The sequence below is a fragment of the Bombina bombina genome, chromosome 6, assembly GCF_027579735.1.
Source record: "Bombina bombina isolate aBomBom1 chromosome 6, aBomBom1.pri, whole genome shotgun sequence".
NCBI classification, from domain to species: domain Eukaryota; kingdom Metazoa; phylum Chordata; class Amphibia; order Anura; family Bombinatoridae; genus Bombina; species Bombina bombina.
The window spans coordinates 1,107,079,208-1,107,104,360 of record NC_069504.1 but is presented as its reverse complement, the minus strand read 5'-3'; positions in this window follow the sequence as shown (position 1 = coordinate 1,107,104,360).

The window sequence follows — 25,153 nt, the reverse complement described above, 5'->3', positions numbered from 1 at the left end:
AGTTATTAACCCCTAAATCTAAGTCTAACCCTAACCCTAACCCCCTCTAACTTAAATATAATTTAAATAAATCTAAATAAAATTACTATAATTAACTAAATTATTCCTATTTAAAACTAAATACTTACCTATAAAATAAACCCTAAGCTAGCTACAATATAACTAATAGTTACATTGTAGCTAGCTTAGGGTTTATTGTATTTTATAGGCAAGATTGTATTTATTTTAACTATGTAGAATAGTTACTAAATAGTTATTAACTATTTACTAACTACCTAGCTAAAATAAAGACAAATTGACCTGTAAAATAAAACCTAACCTAAGTTACAATTACACCTAACACTACACTATAATTAAATTAATTCCCTAAACTAAATACAATAAAATATAATTAAATAATATTAGCTAAAATACAAAAAAAAAATTACAGAAAATATTAAACAAATTACAAGATTTTTAAACTAATTACACCTAATCTAATCCCCCTAACAAAATAAAAAAGCCCCCCCAAAATAAAAAAGCCGTACCCTACACTAAATTACAAATAGCCCTTAAAAGGGTCTTTTGCGGGGCATTGCCCCAAAGTAGTCGGCTCTTTTACCTGTAAAAAAATTACAAATCCCCCAACATTAAAACCCACCACCCACACAACCAACCCTACTTAACCCAATACCCTTACCGGTAGAAGTCTTCACCCAACCGGGCTGAAGTCCTCAACGAATCCGGCAGAAGTGGTCCCCCAGACGGGCATCCAGGCGGCATCTTCTATCTTCATCCATCCAGCACGGAGCGGGTTCATCTTCTAGACATCCGAAGCGGAGCATCCTCTTCTTTCCACGGCGACTGAAGAATGAAGGTTCCTTTAAGTGACGTCATCCAAGATAGCGTCCCTTAGATTCTGATTGGCTGATAGAATTCTATCAGCCAATCGGAATTAAGGTAGGAAAAATCCTATTGGCTGATGCAATCAGCCAATAGGATTGAACTTCAATCCTATTGGCTGATCCAATCATCCAATAGGATTGAGCTGGCATTCTATTGGCTGTTCCAATCAGCCAATAGGCTTGAGCTGGAATTCTATTGGCTGTTCCAATCTGCCAATAGAATGCCAGCTCAATCCTATTGGCTGTTTGCATCATCTAATATGATTTTTCTACCTTAATTCCGACTGGCTGATAGAATTCTATCAGCCAATCGGAATTGAATGGACGCCATCTTGGATGATGTCACTTAAAGGTACCTTCAATTTTCAGTCGCCGTGGAAAGAAGAGGATGCTCCGAGTTGGATGTCTTGAAGATGGACCCGCTCCACGCCGGATGGATGAAGATAGAAGATGCCGTCTGGATGAAGACTTCGGAGGACCACTTCTGCCGGATTCGTTGAGGACTTCAGCCCGGTTGGGTGAAGACTTCTCCCGGTAAGGTGATCTTCAAGGGGTTAGTGTTAAGTTTTTTTAAGGGGGTATTGGATGGGTTTTAGAGTAGGGTTGGTTGTGTGGGTGATGGGTTTTAATGTTGGGGGGGATTTGTAATTTTTTTACAGGTAAAAGAGCTGATTACTTTGGGGCAATGCCCTGCAAAAGGCCCTTTTAAGGGCTATTTGTAATTTAGTGTAGGGTAGGGCTTTTTTATTTTGGGGGGCTTTTTTATTTTGTTAGGGGGATTATAATTAGCTTAAAAATCTTGTAATTTGTTTAATATTTTCTGTAATTTAGTGGTTTTTTTGTACTTTAGCTAATTTATTTAATTGTATTTAATTGTATTGAATTTAGGGAATTAATTTAATTATAGTGTAGTGTTAGGTGTTATTGTAACTTAGGTTAGGTTTTATTTCACAGGTACTTTTGTATTTATTTTAGCTAGGTAGTTTATTAAATAGTTAATAACTATTTAGTAACTATTGTACCTAGTTAAAATAAATACAAACTTGCCTGTAAAATAAAAATAAACCCTAAGATAGATACAATGTAACTATTAGTTATATTGTAGCTATCTTAGGGTTTATTTTATAGGTAAGTATTTAGTTTAAATAGTAATAATTTAGTTAAATAAAGTAATTTTATTTATATTTATTTAAATTATATTTAAGTTAGGGGGTGTTAGGGTTAGGGTTGGACTTAGATTTAGGGGTTAATAAATTTAGAATAGTGGCGGCGACATTGGGGGCGGCAGATTAGGGGTTAATAAATGTAGGTAGGTGGCGGCGATGTTAGGGACGGCAGATTAGGGGTTAATAATCTTTAACTAATGTTTGCGATGCGGGAGTGTGGCGGTTTATGGGTTAATATGTTTATTATAGTGGTGGCAACGTTGGGGGCGGCAGATTAGGGGTTAAGAAGTGTAGGTAGGTTGCGGCGACATTGGGGAAGGCAGACTAGGGGTTAATAAATATAATGTAGGTTGCAGCGATGTCGGGGACGGCATATTAGGGGTTAATAAGTGTACGATTAGGGGTGTTTAGACTCGGGGGTTCATGTTAGCGTGTTAGGTGTAGACATAAATTTTATTTCCCCATAGGAATCAATGGGGCTGCGTTACTGAGTATTACGCTGCTTTTTTGCAAGTTTTAGAATTTTTTTCATCCGGCTCTCCCAGTTGATTCTTATGGGGAATTGTGCACGAGCACGTTACACCAGCTTACCTCTAACGTAAGCAGCGCTGGTATTGGAGTGCGGTAAGGAGCAAAATTTTGCTCAATGCTCACTTCTTGTCTGGGTTGTAAAAACCCGTAATACCAGCGCTATCTGTAAGTGAGCGGTGAGCATAAACTGCCCGTTAGCACTGCACAGCCTCTAACGCAAAACTCGTAATCTAGGTGCTTGTTATTACAAATCATTTTATTGTGTTGCTCTAGAATAACATATCAGCCAGGTCTAAATGCTTTTTAAAAAAATATATCTTTTTTTTACTGGAATTGTTTATCAATAACAAAAGTGCACCCTCCATTTGTCTTATTTGGGCTTTAGTCTACAGACAATAATGATAGCCTTGCAGCGAGCGGGCAGCATTTTTGCCACCTGCATGCAAGAGCCACTGTGTATGTGCAGCCAATCATGCGCAAGAGTGGGCTGTTATTCAGATCCGATCTGGATAATTTAAATCTGCCACTCACGCAAACCTGAAATGCTGGGTCTCCGAGGATGCGAACGCAGCTTGGTAAATTGAGCCCATTGTGTTAGTATGAAATACATTGTTTTGCAATTTTTAACAGTTAAAGCAAATTAGAGACAGATATGTAGCAGGATAAGCCTTGATAAGTCATCAGGTGCATTTCATGTTCCAAGAATCCTCAATGTTCACAGCTAAATTACATGAAAATTGATCAAAATAAATAATTAAAATATTTTGTTATTTTATGATATCTAACTAATTATTTCATTTAAAAATTTCAAGCTATATACTGTCCCTTTAAATATAACATGTTTAATAATGGACTGTAAAAACAATACGCTTTCCATTATCCTTTCATTATTTTCACTCCTTTTATTTAAAGGGATATTCCAGCCATAATTTAAATGCAGTGTATTTTTATGATGAATAGAAGCATTTTTGCAATATAGGTAGAACACTCTTGGGCCTGGAAAAGGTTTGGATTTTGGAATATTTACATCTGTAAGTGGGACAGTTTGGAAAGGGGATGGGACCAAGTGTAAACAATATCTTATGTCATTTAGGTAGGGTGACCAGACGTCCCCGGTTTCCGGGCACAGTCCCCGGATTGAGTAGACTGTCCCCGGAAAAAGTATGTCCCCGGAAACATCCCCGGCTCCTTTTGCACTGTCCCTGGCTCCTACTGCAGCCAAGCGCTGCCTGGAAGGAAGTCATAAGTGGAGCGACAAGGTAAGTAGTAAAAGTGCGTGGGTGTGGGAAGAGGGAGTCTCAGTTATTGAGCTGCAGCCAAGTGTCACTTTATCCCAGCGCGCAGGTCAGGAGGGAAGAACGGAGCGACAAGGTAAGTAATAAAAGTGTGTGGGAAGAGGGAGTCCCGGTTATTAAGCTTCAGGTTGTGACCGGTATATACACAACACATCATAAGCTCAGGGATGCGAATGCTAAAGTTATTTTTGGTGCAGCGGGTTCCACGCACACAGTTATTGGGGATATTGCGACTCAGGATATATTTAGCCATGTTGCAGCCTTCTGCAACGCTAGGGTGCTGCTAACTGCAAAAAAAAACTACTACCAAGTGTTTCTATTCAGTATACTTCAGTACCATGCAAAGTCTTGCAGTTGGAGAGGTCACTGTTGTGTTTATTTTTATTAAGCAGATGGATGAATAGCAGTTTATGGCATATATCTGTGTATATATGTAATGTGAAGAACAGGCACAGGGTATATTATATACAGTATACAGTATGAGCAGCACTATGTTTTTATATAATGTACAGAACAGGGTATATTATATCTGTGCAGTGCTATGTGTATATGTAATATGCAGAACAGGGTATATTACTTCTGTGCATCACTATTTGTATATATAAAGTACAGAACAGGGTATATTATATCTGTGCAGTGCTATGTGTATATGTAATGTTCTATGTGTAGAACAGGATATATTATATATGTGCAGCACTGTGTATATTTAATGTGCAGAACAGGATATATTATTTCTGTGCAGTGCTATGTTTATATGTAATGTTCTATGTGTAGAACAGGATATATTATATATGTGCAGCACTGTGTATATGTAATGTGCAGAACAGGATATATTATTTCTGTGCAACACTATGTGTGTGTATATATATATATATATATATATATATATAACGTACAGAACAGGTTATATTATATCTGTGCAGCGCTATGTTTATATGTAATTTGCAGAACAGGATATATTATTTCTGTGCAGCACTATGTGTGTATATATATATAACATACAGAACAGGATATATTATATACTGTATGTGCAGCACTATGTGTGTATATATATATAACATACAGAACAGGATATATTATATACTGTATGTGCAGCACTATGTGTGTATATATATATAACATACAGAACAGGATATATTATATACTGTATGTGCAGCACTATGTGTGTGTATATATATATATATAACATACAGAACAGGTTATATTATATCTGTGCAGTGCTATGTTTATATGTAATTTGCAGAACAGGATATATTATTTCTGTGCAGCACTATGTGTGTATATATATATAACATACAGAACAGGATATATTATATACTGTATGTGCAGCACTATGTGTGTATATATATATAACATACAGAACAGGATATGTTATATACTGTATGTGCAGCACTATGTGTGTATATATATATAACATACAGAACAGGATATATTATATACTGTATGTGCAGCACTATGTGTGTATATATATATAACATACAGAACAGGATATATTATATACTGTATGTGCAGCACTATGTGTGTGTATATATATATATAACATACAGAACAGGATATATTATATCTGTGCAGTGCTATGTTTATATGTAATGTGCAGAACAGGGTATATTACTTCTGTGCATCACTATTTGTATATATAAAGTACAGAACAGGGTATATTATATCTGTGCAGTGCTATGTGTATATGTAATGTTCTATGTGTAGAACAGGATATATTATATATGTGCAGCACTGTGTATATTTAATGTGCAGAACAGGATATATTATTTCTGTGCAACACTATGTGTGTGTATATATATATATCCATTTCCAGCTCTCCTTATTAGTAGCAGAAATGCTGCACTCACCGGTCTTGTTGTGAAAAGTTTCTTTATTGCAAACAAATGACAATATCCATCATAGGTATACCCCACGTATGATGGATATTGTCATTTGTTTGCAATAAAGAAACTTTTCACAACAAGACCGGTGAGTGCAGCATTTCTTCTACTAATAAGGAGAGCTGGAAATGGATATGTACTGTTTATGCAGCACCACGGCAATTGGACTGGGTTCAATGGAGTGCACCTTATTTTGAATTTATTTTTATATATATATATATATATATATATATATATATATATATATATAAAACGTACAGAACAGGATATATTATTTCTGTGCAACACTATGTGTGTGTATATATATATATATATAACATACAGAACAGGATATATTATATACTGCATGTGCAGCACTATGTGTGTACAGGGAGTGCAGAATTATTAGGCAAGTTGTATTTTTGAGGATTAATTTTATTATTGAACAACAACCATGTTCTCAATGAACCCAAAAAACTCATTAATATCAAAGCTGAATAGTTTTGGAAGTAGTTTTTAGTTTGTTTTTAGTTATAGCTATTTTAGGGGGATATCTGTGTGTGCAGGTGACTATTACTGTGCATAATTATTAGGCAACTTAACAAAAAACAAATATATACCCATTTCAATTATTTATTTTTACCAGTGAAACCAATATAACATCTCAACATTCACAAATATACATTTCTGACATTCAAAAACAAAACAAAAACAAATCAGTGACCAATATAGCCACCTTTCTTTGCAAGGACACTCAAAAGCCCGCCATCCATGGATTCTGTCAGTGTTTTGATCTGTTCACCATCAACATTGCGTGCAGCAGCAACCACAGCCTCCCAGACACTGTTCAGAGAGGTGTACTGTTTTCCCTCCATGTAAATCTCATATTTGATGATGGACCACAGGTTCTCAATGGGGTTCAGATCAGGTGAACAAGGAGGCCATGTCATTAGATTTTCTTCTTTTATACCCTTTCTTGCCAGCCACGCTGTGGAGTACTTGGATGCGTGTGATGGAGCATTGTCCTGCATGAAAATCATGTTTTTCTTGAAGGATGCAGACTTCTTCCTGTACCACTGCTTGAAGAAGGTGTCTTCCAGAAACTGGCAGTAGGACTGGGAGTTGAGCTTGACTCCATCCTCAACCCGAAAAGGCCCCACAAGCTCATCTTTGATGATACCAGCCCAAACCAGTACTCCACCTCCACCTTGCTGGCGTCTGAGTCGGACTGGAGCTCTCTGCCCTTTACCAATCCAGCCACGGGCCCATCCATCTGGCCCATCAAGACTCACTCTCATTTCATCAGTCCATAAAACCTTAGAAAAATCAGTCTTGAGATATTTCTTGGCCCAGTCTTGACGTTTCAGCTTGTGAGTCTTGTTCAGTGGTGGTCGTCTTTCAGCCTTTCTTACCTTGGCCATGTCTCTGAGTATTGCACACCTTGTGCTTTTGGGCACTCCAGTGATGTTGCAGCTCTGAAATATGGCCAAACTGGTGGCAAGTGGCATCTTGGCAGCTGCACGCTTGACTTTTCTCAGTTCATGGGCAGTTATTTTGCGCCTTGGTTTTCCACACGCTTCTTGCGACCCTGTTGACTATTTTGAATGAAACGCTTGATTGTTCGATGATCACGCTTCAGAAGCTTTGCAATTTTAAGAGTGCTGCATCCCTCTGCAAGATATCTCACTATTTTTGACTTTTCTGAGCCTGTCAAGTCCTTCTTTTGACCCATTTTGCCAAAGGAAAGGAAGTTGCCTAATAATTATGCACACCTGATATAAGGTGTTGATGTCATTAGACCACACCCCTTCTCATTACAGAGATGCAAATCACCTAATATGCTTAATTGGTAGTAGGCTTTCGAGCCTATACAGCTTGGAGTAAGACAACATGCATAAAGAGGATGATGTGGTCAAAATACTCATTTGCCTAATAATTCTGTACTCCCTGTATATATATATAACATACAGAACAGGATATATTATATCTGTGCAGTGCTATGTTTATATGTAATTTGCAGAACAGGATATATTATATACTGTATGTGCAGCACTATGTGTGTATATATATATATAACATACAGAACAGGATATATTATATCTGTGCAGTGCTATGTTTATATGTAATTTGCAGAACAGCATATATTATATACTGTATGTGCAGCACTGTGTATATGTAATGTGCAGAACAGGATATATTATTTCTGTGCAACACTATGTGTGTATATATATATATAACGTACAGAACAGGTTATATTATATCTGTGCAGTGCTATGTTTATATGTAATTTGCAGAACAGGATATATTATATACTGTATGTGCAGCACTATGTGTGTATATATATATAACGTACAGAACAGGATATATTATATACTGTATGTGCAGCACTATGTGTGTATATATATATATATATAACGTACAGAACAGGATATATTATATACTGTATGTGCAGCACTATGTGTGTATATATATATATATAACGTACAGAACAGGATATATTATATACTGTATGTGCAGCACTATGTGTGTATATATATATATATAACGTACAGAACAGGATATATTATATACTGTATGTGCAACACTATGTGTGTATATATATATATATAACGTACAGAACAGGATATATTATATACTGTATGTGCAGCACTATGTGTTTATGTACTGTACACAGCAATATGACATATGCAGAGCAGCATTTGTTTCGCTGAGAGCCATGTGTAAAGTAGCTGCTACAGACTATTAAAAGCAGTGTTGGCAAACATTTAAAGGACAGGTCTGATTGGGTGACACTGGGGACTGGCTCTGGGGGTGACCTCTCATTGGAGGGGCAGAGGTGGATCTCCCATTGTTTTGTGATTTGGTGGATCTCTGAGTTCTGGGGCCTGGGAAGCGCTAGGCTCCTTTCATTCACTGGGCTGGGTTTTTCCACACTAGGCCCACAGACTGGATGTTAGTTTTCATTGCTTTTTATTGGCTGGAATGTAACAAAGTGATGTGCACTATGATACTAGATTTTTTTCAGACAAATATATTCCTTCTCCTTTTTTCCAGCCTTCTGTATAATGTGAGAGACATCAGCCAATTGCAGACTAGTATACATATACCCAGTGAGCTTGTGCACATGCTCAGTAGGAACTTGTTCCCCAGAAAGTGTGAATATAAAAAAAATGTCCCCGGAAAATTGAGGGGGAGTGAGTCACTATGTCATTATTGTCAATGCGGGTAGCCCTAAAGTGTCATATTGTTGGGTTAAAGTCCCCTGCCCTCCCATCTCAGTTGCATTAGTTTGTGAGCCAGTTTTCCTGTAGTGATAGCTCTCTAATTGGAGAAGATCCCCGACTCTGGCCTTCCACTCCTGTAGGGTGGGTGCGTGTGTCATCTTCCAGTGCTTAGGTATAAGCGCCTTAGCTGCGCCCAGCATCAGGCGTAGTAGGTGGTACTTTGCTTCCTCGTCTAGTTTGGGGAGCTCATGATAAAGTAAGTGATTTGGCTTGGTTACAAGTGCGAAGACCCTGCTCATTTCAGAGTATACCTCGTCCCAGAAGGGCCAGACTTCGGAACAGGTCCACGAAATATGTAGTATTGTGCCCTCCTCTCCGCAGCCTCTCCAGCACTCCCCGTCCGACATTGGGAAAATTTTCCTGAGCCTCTGGGGGGTTAAGTACCAGCGGCTAAGAAATGTATAATGCATTTCCTGTACTCTAGCAGATATTGAGGCCTTTTTAGTTCTCTTAAAGATTTTGTACCAGTCCTCGGTTTCTATTGATTGCCCTAATTCTCTATGCCAGGCATGTACATATGACAGAAGGTATGTTTCCCCCTGGTGAGGAGTATTTTGTATAATTTTGAGATGAGGTGTTTCTGGTGTTGGTTTGTTACGCATAAGTTCTGTTTTTATTCCTATTTTTTTAAGCTTGTTCGTCTTATCCCATGTGCTCCAGAGAATCCTGTTAGTTTATCAAGTTAATGTATAACAGTTACTATCCTCCCTTTAACCCCTTCGCTACCAGGAATATCAGAGAAAAACCCTGCCCAAAATAGCAGAGAAATTTTAACATTTTTGCTATCACTCCATTTAAACAGAAATAAAGTTTTTTTTTTTTACCTATCAAAACTATATATTTGTTTAGTAGACAAGTAAGTTATTGATCAAGGCCCATTTTGGTATATTTGATGCCACCATTTTGCCGACAAACATGATCATAAAAAAAATATGTCCTATTAATGTTTTCACAAACTTTGGGTTTCTCAGAAATTATTTACACACAACTACGGCAGTCATAAGACAAATGGTTGTAAAAGCTTCTCTGGGGTCCCCTTTGTTCAGACATATCAGACATGCATGGTTTTGCCATTGGTTTTAGGTAATTAGAAGGTCACTAATTTCAGCTGTGCATTACACTTCTGAAGGGACATGAAGGGGTTAATTAGTTAGATAGCAAGGGTAATATTTTTGTAGTGTAGGTACTATCCTCCCACCTGGCACCTCCCACAAAACTGATACCTACCTGATCCCTTACGTCTAATTGAAAAGGACATGAAACCCAAAATGTTTCTAGTGTGGTTTAGACAGAGCAAACTATTGACAGATAAAATAGTTTCAATTTACTTCTATTAACTAATTTGCTTTGTTCCCATGGTTTACTTTGGTATTCTTTGTTGCACCACTATATTGCACTAACACTGCTGCCATCTAGTATGTATAAGATTGTTAACAATATAGTTGCAACACTGCTGTCATACAGTGCTTCAGATACATGCAAACTCCAGTTCTACAGGGCATTTGCTAGGAGGGAGGAGAACAATAATTTGCAAAGTTAAATCACAGGAAAAGCAAAGGTGACAAATACTTTGTAATGGTATTTTACTAGATTTTTACTTAACGCTGCCACTTGAGTGTTAACTCTGCTAGAAGTAAGCTTTTGCGCACGTCAGGTAGCGCTCATATTACAAGGTGAAAGTAAACTGTTTTTGCTTGCGTGCTAACCCGACGAGCATGAAAAGCTGAATTTAGAATATTGTATGCACGATAACATATTCCCCCATAGAAGTCAATGGAGCAAAAAAGTGGAAAAAAACACCCAACTTGCGCGCAAACCTGATCGCATATTCTCAAGTGTTCTAACCCGACATTAAAATATGAGTATTTCACATTCCAACATTTCACATAGCTGAATATGTTATATTTACAAAGATCAACATATATCTGATGGTATTTTGGTACAGTATAAATCTATACTTATATATCTATTTATAAATATGTAGAACATATTCAGCTATGTGCAGAACATTGGAATGTAAAGTATTTACAGTAAATACACAGTATAACATACATATGAATATTGCATAAATATGCTTTTACTTAACTGCAAAGGTCTTCAATGCACTTACTGTATATTTATGTCTATATGTGTGTACATATGTATGTATGTGTTTGTATGTGTATATATGTTTGTAATACATTTAAATACATATGTATACACACACATATATATACTGTATATATTAATACACATATACATCTTTATAGATGTACATGTATGTATCTCTATGTTAAAGCCCTTTGCCTGCCTTTTTTTTTCTAACACCTGAGACCTCATATCTTTGAGCCTTTATAACTTTTTTTGTGCAATATTTGTGTTACTCATTTTTATTAGATTGTGTTATTATGAGTGTAACTGTACTTTGTAATGCATTTTTTATGTGTTTTGTGAAACTTTTGTTTAGTAAAAAAGGTTAACCAGAGCTCTGAGGATGGGGTAATAATTCTAGCGTAAATTGTGATTGTGCTCCCATTTACATTAAAGTTGTAATACAAGCGGTAAGCCCAACGCACGTAAACACCCACGATAAACCCCTTTTCACTTGCGCGTAACTGTTATAGCTCCACTTGTAATCTGGCCCTTTATGTGGATTCATAAACACACATATATTAACACTTACATATATACACACATAAACATATACACACATATATTCACACTTACATATAAACACACATAAACATATACACACATATATTCACACTTACATATATACACACATAAACATATACACACATAAACATATACACACATATATTCACACTTACATATATACACACATTAACATATACACACATATATTCACACTTATATATATACACACATAAACATAAACACACATATATTCACACTTACATATATACACACATAAACACACATATATTCACACTTACATATATACAGACATAAACATACTCACACATATATACTCACACTTACATATATACACACATAAACATAAACACACATATATTCACACTTACATATTTACACACAAGCATACACACACATATATTCACACTTACATATATACACACATAAACATAAACACACATATATTCACACTTACATATATACAGACATAAACATACTCACACATATATACTCACACTTACATATACACACATAAACATATACAAACATATATTCACACTTACATATATACACACATAAACATAAACACACATATATTCACACTTACATATATACACACAAGCATACACACACATATATTCACACTTACATATATACACACATAAACATAAACACACATATATTCACACTTACATATTTACACGCAAGCATACACACACATATATTCACACTTACATATATACACACATAAACATAAACACACATATATTCACACTTACATATATACAGACATAAACATACTCACACATATATACTCACACTTACATATATACACACATAAACATATACAAACATATATTCACACTTACATATATACACACATAAACATAAACACACATATATTCACATTTACATATATACACACATAAACACACATATATTCACACTTACATATATACACACATAAACATACACACACATATATTCACACTTACATATATACACACATAAACATAAACACACATATATTCACACTTACATATATACACACATAAACATACACACACATATATTCACACTTACATATATACACACATATATTCGCACTTACATATAAACACACATATTTTCACACTTACATATATACACACATAACCAAAAACACACATATATTCACACTTACATATATACACACATAAACATACACACACATATATTCACACTTACATATATACACACATAAACATAAACACACATATATACACACTTACATATATACCCACATAAACATATACACACATATATACACACTTACATCTATACACACATAAACATATACACACATATGTTCACACTTACATATATACACACATAAACATATACACACATACATTCACACTTACATATATACACACATAAACATACACACACATATATTCACACTTACATATATACACACATAAACATATACACACATATATTCATACTTACATATATACACACATAAACATACACACACATATATTCACACTTACATATATACACACATAGACATAAACACACATATATTCACACTTACATATATACACACATAAACATATACACATATATATTCACACTTACATATATACACACATAACCAAAAAAACACATATATTCACACTTACATATATACACACATAAACATACACACACATATATATTCACACTTTCATATATACACACATATATTCACACTTACATATATACACACATAAACATATACACACATATATTCACACTTACATATATACACACATAAACATAAACACACATATATTCACACTTACATATATACACACATAAACATAAACACACATATATTCACACTTACATATATACACACATAAACACACATATATTCACACTTACATATATACACACATAAACATACACACACATATATTCACACTTACATATATACACACATAAACATAAACACACATATATTCACACTTACATATATACACACATAAACACACACACACATATATTCACACTTACATATATACACACATAAACATAAACACACATATATTCACACTTACATATATACACACATATATTCGCACTTACATATAAACACACATATTTTCACACTTACATATATACACACATAACCAAAAACACACATATATTCACACTTACATATATACACACATAAACATACACACACATATATTCACACTTACATATATACACACATAAAAATATACACACATATATTCACACTTACATATATACACACATAAACATAAACACACATATATTCACACTTACATATATACACACATAAACATAAACACACATATATTCACACTTACATATATACACACATAAACACACATATATTCACACTTACATATATACACACATAAACATACACACACATATATTCACACTTACATATATACACACATAAACATAAACACACATATATTCACACTTACATATATACACACATAAACATACACACACATATATTCACACTTACATATCTACACACATAAACATAAACACACATATATTCACACTTACATATATACACACATATATTCGCACTTACATATAAACACACATATTTTCACACTTACATATATACACACATAACCAAAAACACACATATATTCACACTTACATATATACACACATAAACATACACACACATATATTCACACTTACATATATACACACATAAACATAAACACACATATATTCACACTTACATATATACACACATAAACATATACACACATATATTCACACTTACATCTATACACACATAAACATATACACACATATGTTCACACTTACATATACACACATAAACATATACACACATACATTCACACTTACATATATACACACATAAACATACACACACATATATTCACACTTACATATATACACACATAAACATATACACACATATATTCACACTTACATATATACACACATAAACATAAACACACATATATTCACACTTACATATATACACACATAAACATAAACACACATTTATTCACACTTACATATAAACACACATATATTCACACTTACATATAAACACACATATATTCACACTTACATATATACACACATTAACATATACACACATATATTCACACATATATATACACACATAAACATAAACACACATATATTCACACTTACATATATACACACATAAACACACATATATTCACACTTACATATATACAGACATAAACATACTCACACATATATACTCACACTTACATATATACACACATATACACACATATATTCACACTTACATATATACACACATAAACATACACAGACATATATTCACACTTACATATAAACACACATATATTCACACTTACATATATACACACATAAACACACATATATTCACACTTACATATATACAGACATAAACATACTCACACATATATTCACACTTACATATATACACACATAAACATAAACACACATATATACACACTTACATATATACACACATAAACATAAACACACATATATTCACACTTATATATAAACACACATATAATCACACTTACATATATACACACATTAACATATACACACATATATTCACACTTATATATATACACACATAAACATAAACACACATATATTCACACTTACATATATACACACATAAACACACATATATTCACACTTACATATATACAGACATAAACATACTCACACATATATACTCACACTTACATATATACACACATAAACATATACAAACATGTATTCACACTTACATATATACACACATAAACATGAAAACACATATATTCACACTTACATATATACACACAAGCATACACACACATATATTCACACTTACATATATACACACATAAACATAAACACACATATATTCACACTTACATATATACACACATAAACATAAACACACATATATTCACACTTACATATAAACACACATATATTCACACTTACATATATACACACATTAACATATACACACATATATTCACACTTATATATATACACACATAAACATAAACACACATATATTCACACTTCCATATATACACACATAAACACATATATATTCAAACTTACATATATACAGACATAAACATACTCACACATATATACTCACACTTACATATATACACACATAAACATATACAAACATATATTCACACTTACATATATACACACATAAACATAAACACACATATATTCACACTTACATATATACACACATAAACACACATATATTCACACTTACATATATACACACATAAACATACACACACATATATTCACACTTACATATATACACACATAAACATACACACACATATATTCACACTTACATATATACACACATATTTTCACACTTACATATATACACACATAACCAAAAACACACATATATTCACACTTACATATATACACACATAAACATACACACACATATATTCACACTTACATATATACACACATAAACATAAACACACATATATACACACTTACATATATACACACATAAACATATACACACATATATTCACACTTACATCTATACACACATAAACATATACACACATATGTTCACACTTACATATATACACACATAAACATATACACACATACATTCACACTTACATATATACACACATAAACATACACACACATATATTCACACTTACATATATACACACATAAACATATACACACATATATTCATACTTACATATATACACACACATATATTCACACTTACATATATACACACATAAACATAAACACACATATATTCACACTTACATATATACACACATAAACATAAACACACATATATTCACACTTACATATATACACACATAAACATATAAACATATATATTCACACTTACATATATACACACATAAACATAAACACACATATATTCACACTTACATATATACACACATATATTCGCACTTACATATAACCACACATATATTCACACTTACATATATACACACATAACCAAAAACACACATATATTCACACTTACATATATACACACACATAAACATAAACACACATATATTCACACTTACATATACACACACATAAACATAAACACACATATATTCACACTTACATATATACACACATAAACATAAACACACATATATTCACACTTACATATATACACACATAAACATAAACACACATATATTCACACTTACATATAAACACACATATATTCACACTTACATATAAACACACATATATTCACACTTACATATATACACACATTAACATATACACACATATATTCACACTTATATATATACACACATAAACATAAACACACATATATTCACACTTACATATATACACACATAAACACACATATATTCACACTTACATATCTACAGACATAAACATACTCACACATATATACTCACACTTACATATATACACACATATACACACATATATTCACACTTACATATATACACACATAAACATACACACACATACATTCACACTTACATATAAACACACATATATTCACACTTACATATATACACACATAAACACACATATATTCACACTTACATATATACAGACATAAACATACTCACACATATATTCACACTTACATATATACACACATAAACATAAACACACATATATTCACACTTACATATATACACACATAAACATAAACACACATATATTCACACTTACATATAAACACACATATATTCACACTTACATATATACACACATTAACATATACACACATATATTCACACTTATATATATACACACACACATAAACATAAACACACATATATTAACACTTACATATATACACACATAAACATACATATATTCACACTTACATATATACAGACATAAACATACTCACACATATATACTCACACTTACATATATACACACATAAACATATACAAACATATATTCACACTTACATATATACACACATAAACATGAACACACATATATTCACACTTACATATATACACACAAGCATACACACACATATATTCACACTTACATATATACACACATAAACATAAACACACATATATTCACACTTACATATATACACACATAAACATAAACACACATATATTCACACTTACATATATACACACATAAACACACATATATTCTCACTTACATATATACACACATAAACATACACAAACATATATTCACACTTACATATATACACACATAAACATAAACACACATATATTCACACTTACATATATACACACATAAACATACACACACATATATTCACACTTACATATATACACACATAAACATAAACACACATATATTCACACTTACATATAAACACACATATATTCACACTTACATATATACACACATAAACATATACACACATATATTCACACTTACATATATACACACATAAACATAAACACACATATATTCACACTTACATATATACACACATAAACATATACACATATATATTCACACTTACATCTATACACACATAAACATATACACACATATGTTCACACTTACATATATACACACATAAAAATATACACACATATATTCACACTTACATATATACACACATAAACATAAACACACATATATTCACACTTACATATATACACACATAAACATAAACACACATATATTCACACTTACATATATACACACATAAACACACATATATTCACACTTACATATATACACACATAAACATACACACACATATATTCACACTTACATATATACACACATAAACATAAACACACATATATTCACACTTACATATATACACACATAAACATACACACACATATATTCACACTTACATATCTACACACATAAACATAAACACACATATATTCACACTTACATATATACACACATATATTCGCACTTACATATAAACACACATATTTTCACACTTACATATATACACACATAACCAAAAACACACATATATTCACACTTACATATATACACACATAAACATACACACACATATATTCACACTTACATATATACACACATAAACATAAACACACATATATTCACACTTACATATATACACACATAAACATATACACACATATATTCACACTTACATCTATACACACATAAACATATACACACATATGTTCACACTTACATATACACACATAAACATATACACACATACATTCACACTTACATATATACACACATAAACATACACACACATATATTCACACTTACATATATACACACATAAACATATACACACATATATTCACACTTACATATATACACACATAAACATAAACACACATATATTCACACTTACATATATACACACATAAACATAAACACACATTTATTCACACTTACATATAAACACACATATATTCACACTTACATATAAACACACATATATTCACACTTACATATATACACACATTAACATATACACACATATATTCACACATATATATACACACATAAACATAAACACACATATATTCACACTTACATATATACACACATAAACACACATATATTCACACTTACATATATACAGACATAAACATACTCACACATATATACTCACACTTACATATATACACACATATACACACATATATTCACACTTACATATATACACACATAAACATACACACACATATATTCACACTTACATATAAACACACATATATTCACACTTACATATATACACACATAAACACACATATATTCACACTTACATATATACAGACATAAACATACTCACACATATATTCACACTTACATATATACACACATAAACATAAACACACATATATACACACTTACATATATACACACATAAACATAAACACACATATATTCACACTTATATATAAACACACATATAATCACACTTACATATATACACACATTAACATATACACACATATATTCACACTTATATATATACACACATAAACATAAACACACATATATTCACACTTACATATATACACACATAAACACACATATATTCACACTTACATATATACAGACATAAACATACTCACACATATATACTCACACTTACATATATACACACATAAACATATACAAACATGTATTCACACTTACATATATACACACATAAACATGAAAACACATATATTCACACTTACATATATACACACAAGCATACACACACATATATTCACACTTACATATATACACACATAAACATAAACACACATATATTCACACTTACATATATACACACATAAACATAAACACACATATATTCACACTTACATATAAACACACATATATTCACACTTACATATATACACACATTAACATATACACACATATATTCACACTAATATATATACACACATAAACATAAACACACATATATTCACACTTACATATATACACACATAAACACACATATATTCAAACTTACATATATACAGACATAAACATACTCACACATATATACTCACACTTACATATATACACACATAAACATATACAAACATATATTCACACTTACATATATACACACATAAACATAAACACACATATATTCACACTTACATATATACACACATAAACACACATATATTCACACTTACATATATACACACATAAACATACACACACATATATTCACACTTACATATATACACACATAAACATACACACACATATATTCACACTTACATATATACACACATATTTTCACACTTACATATATACACACATAACCAAAAACACACATATATTCACACTTACATATATACACACATAAACATACACACACATATATTCACACTTACATATATACACACATAAACATAAACACACATATATACACACTTACATATATACACACATAAACATATACACACATATATTCACACTTACATCTATACACACATAAACATATACACACATACATTCACACTTACATATATACACACATAAACATACACACACATATATTCACACTTACATATATACACACATAAACATATACACACATATATTCATACTTACATATATACACACACATATATTCACACTTACATATATACACACATAAACATAAACACACATATATTCACACTTACATATATACACACATAAACATATAAACATATATATTCACACTTACATATATACACACATAAACATAAACACACATATATTCACACTTACATATATACACACATATATTCGCACTTACATATAACCACACATATATTCACACTTACATATATACACACATAACCAAAAACACACATATATTCACACTTACATATATACACACACATAAACATAAACACACATATATTCACACTTACATATACACACACATAAACATAAACACACATATATTCACACTTACATATATACACACATAAACATAAACACACATATATTCACACTTACATATATACACACATAAACATAAACACACATATATTCACACTTACATATAAACACACATATATTCACACTTACATATAAACACACATATATTCACACTTACATATATACACACATTAACATATACACACATATATTCACACTTATATATATACACACATAAACATAAACACACATATATTCACACTTACATATATACACACATAAAAACACATATATTCACACTTACATATCTACAGACATAAACATACTCACACATATATACTCACACTTACATATATACACACATATACACACATATATTCACACTTACATATATACACACATAAACATACACACACATACATTCACACTTACATATAAACACACATATATTCACACTTACATATATACACACATAAACACACATATATTCACACTTACATATATACAGACATAAACATACTCACACATATATTCACACTTACATATATACACACATAAACATAAACACACATATATTCACACTTACATATATACACACATAAACATAAACACACATATATTCACACTTACATATAAACACACATATATTCACACTTACATATATACACACATTAACATATACACACATATATTCACACTTATATATATACACACACACATAAACATAAACACACATATATTCACACTTACATATATACACACATAAACATACATATATTCACACTTACATATATACAGACATAAACATACTCACACATATATACTCACACTTACATATATACACACATAAACATATACAAACATATATTCACACTTACATATATACACACATAAACATGAACACACATATATTCACACTTACATATATACACACAAGCATACACACACATATATTCACACTTACATATATACACACATAAACATAAACACACATATATTCACACTTACATATATACACACATAAACATAAACACACATATATTCACACTTACATATATACACACATAAACACACATATATTCACACTTACATATATACACACATAAACATACACAAACATATATTCACACTTACATATATACACACATAAACATAAACACACATATATTCACACTTACATATATACACACATAAACATACACACACATATATTCACACTTACATATATACACACATAAACATAAACACACATATATTCCTACTTACATATAAACACACATATATTCACACTTACATATATACACACATAAACATATACACACATATATTCACACTTACATATATACACACATAAACATATACACACATATATTCACACTTACATATATACACACATAAACATAAACACACATATATTCACACTTACATATATACACACATAAACATATACACACATATATTCACACTTACATATATACACACATAAACATAAACACACATATATTCACACTTACATATATACACACATAAACATATACACACATATATTCACACTTACATATATACACACATAAACATAAACACACATATATTCACACTTACATATATACACACATAAACATAAACACACATATATTCACACTTACATATATACACACATAAACACACATATATTCACACTTACATATATACACACATAAACATAAACACACATATATTCACACTTACATATATACACACATAAACATAAACACACATATATTCACACTTACATATATACACACATAAACATATACACACATATATTCACACTTACATATATACACACATAAACATAAACACACATATATTCACACTTACATATATACACACATAAACATAAACACACATATATTCACACTTACATATATACACACATAAACATAACACACATATATTCACACTTACATATATACACACATAAACATACACACACATATATTCACACTTACATATATACACACATAAACATAAACACACATATATTCACACTTACATATATACACACATAAACATAAACACACATATATTCACACTTACATATAAACACACATATATTCACACTTACATATATACACACATTAACATATACACACATATATTCACACTTACATATATACACACATAAACATAAACACACATATATTCACACTTACATATAAACACACATATATTCACACTTACATATATACACACATAAACATATACACACATATATTCACACTTACATATATACACACATAAACATACACACACATATATTCACACTTACATATATACACACATAAACATAAACACACATATATTCACACTTACATATATACACACATAAACATACACACACATATATTCACACTTACATATATACACACATAAACATACACACACATATATTCACACTTACATATATACACACATAAACATATACACACATATATTCACACTTACATATATACACACATAACATAACACACATATATCACACTTACATATACACACATATATTCATACTTACATATATACACATAAACATAAACACACATATATTCACACTTACATATATACACACATAAACATAAACACACATATATTCACACTTACATATATACACACATAAACACACATATATTCACACTTACATATATACACACATAAACATACTCACACATATATTCACACTTACATATATACACACATAAACATACACACACATATATTCACACTTACATATAAACACACATAAACATAAACACACATATATTCACACTTACATATATACACACATAAACACACATATATTCACACTTACATATATACACACACATATATTCACACTTACATATATACACACATAAACATATACACACATATATTCACACTTACATATATACACACATAAACATATACACACATATATTCACACTTACATATATACACAGATAAACATAAACACACATATATTCACACTTACATATATACACACATAAACATACACACACATATATTCACACTTACATATATACACACATAAACATATACACACATATATTCACACTTACATATATACACACATAAACATAAACACACACATATATTCACACTTACATATATACACACATAAACATATACACACATATATTCACTCTTACATATATATACACATAAACATAAACACACATATATTTACACTTACATATATACACACATAAACATAAACACACATATATTCACACTTACATATATACACACACATATATTCACACTTACATATATACACACATAAACATAAACACACATATATTCACACTTACATATATACACACATAAACATACACACACATATATTCACACTTACATATAAACACACATAAACATAAACACACATATATTCACACGTACATATATACACACATAAACACACATATATTCACACTTACATATAAACACCCATATATTCACACTTACATATAAACACACATATATTCACACTTACATATATACACACTTACATATATACACACTTAAACATAAACACACATATATTCACACTTACATATATACACACATAAACATAAACACACATATATTCACACTTACATATATACACACTTACATATATACACACATAAACATAAACACACATATATTCAAACTTACATATATACACATAAACACACATATATTCACACTTACATATATACACACATAAACATAAACACACATATATTCACACTTATATATATACACACATAAACATAAACACACTTATATTCACACTTACATATATACACACATAAACATAAACACACATATATTCACACTTACATATATACACACATAAACATACACACACATATATTCACACTTACATATAAACACACATAAACATAAACACACATATATTCACACGTACATATATACACACATAAACACACATATATTCACACTTACATATAAACACCCATATATTCACACTTACATATAAACACACATATATTCACACTT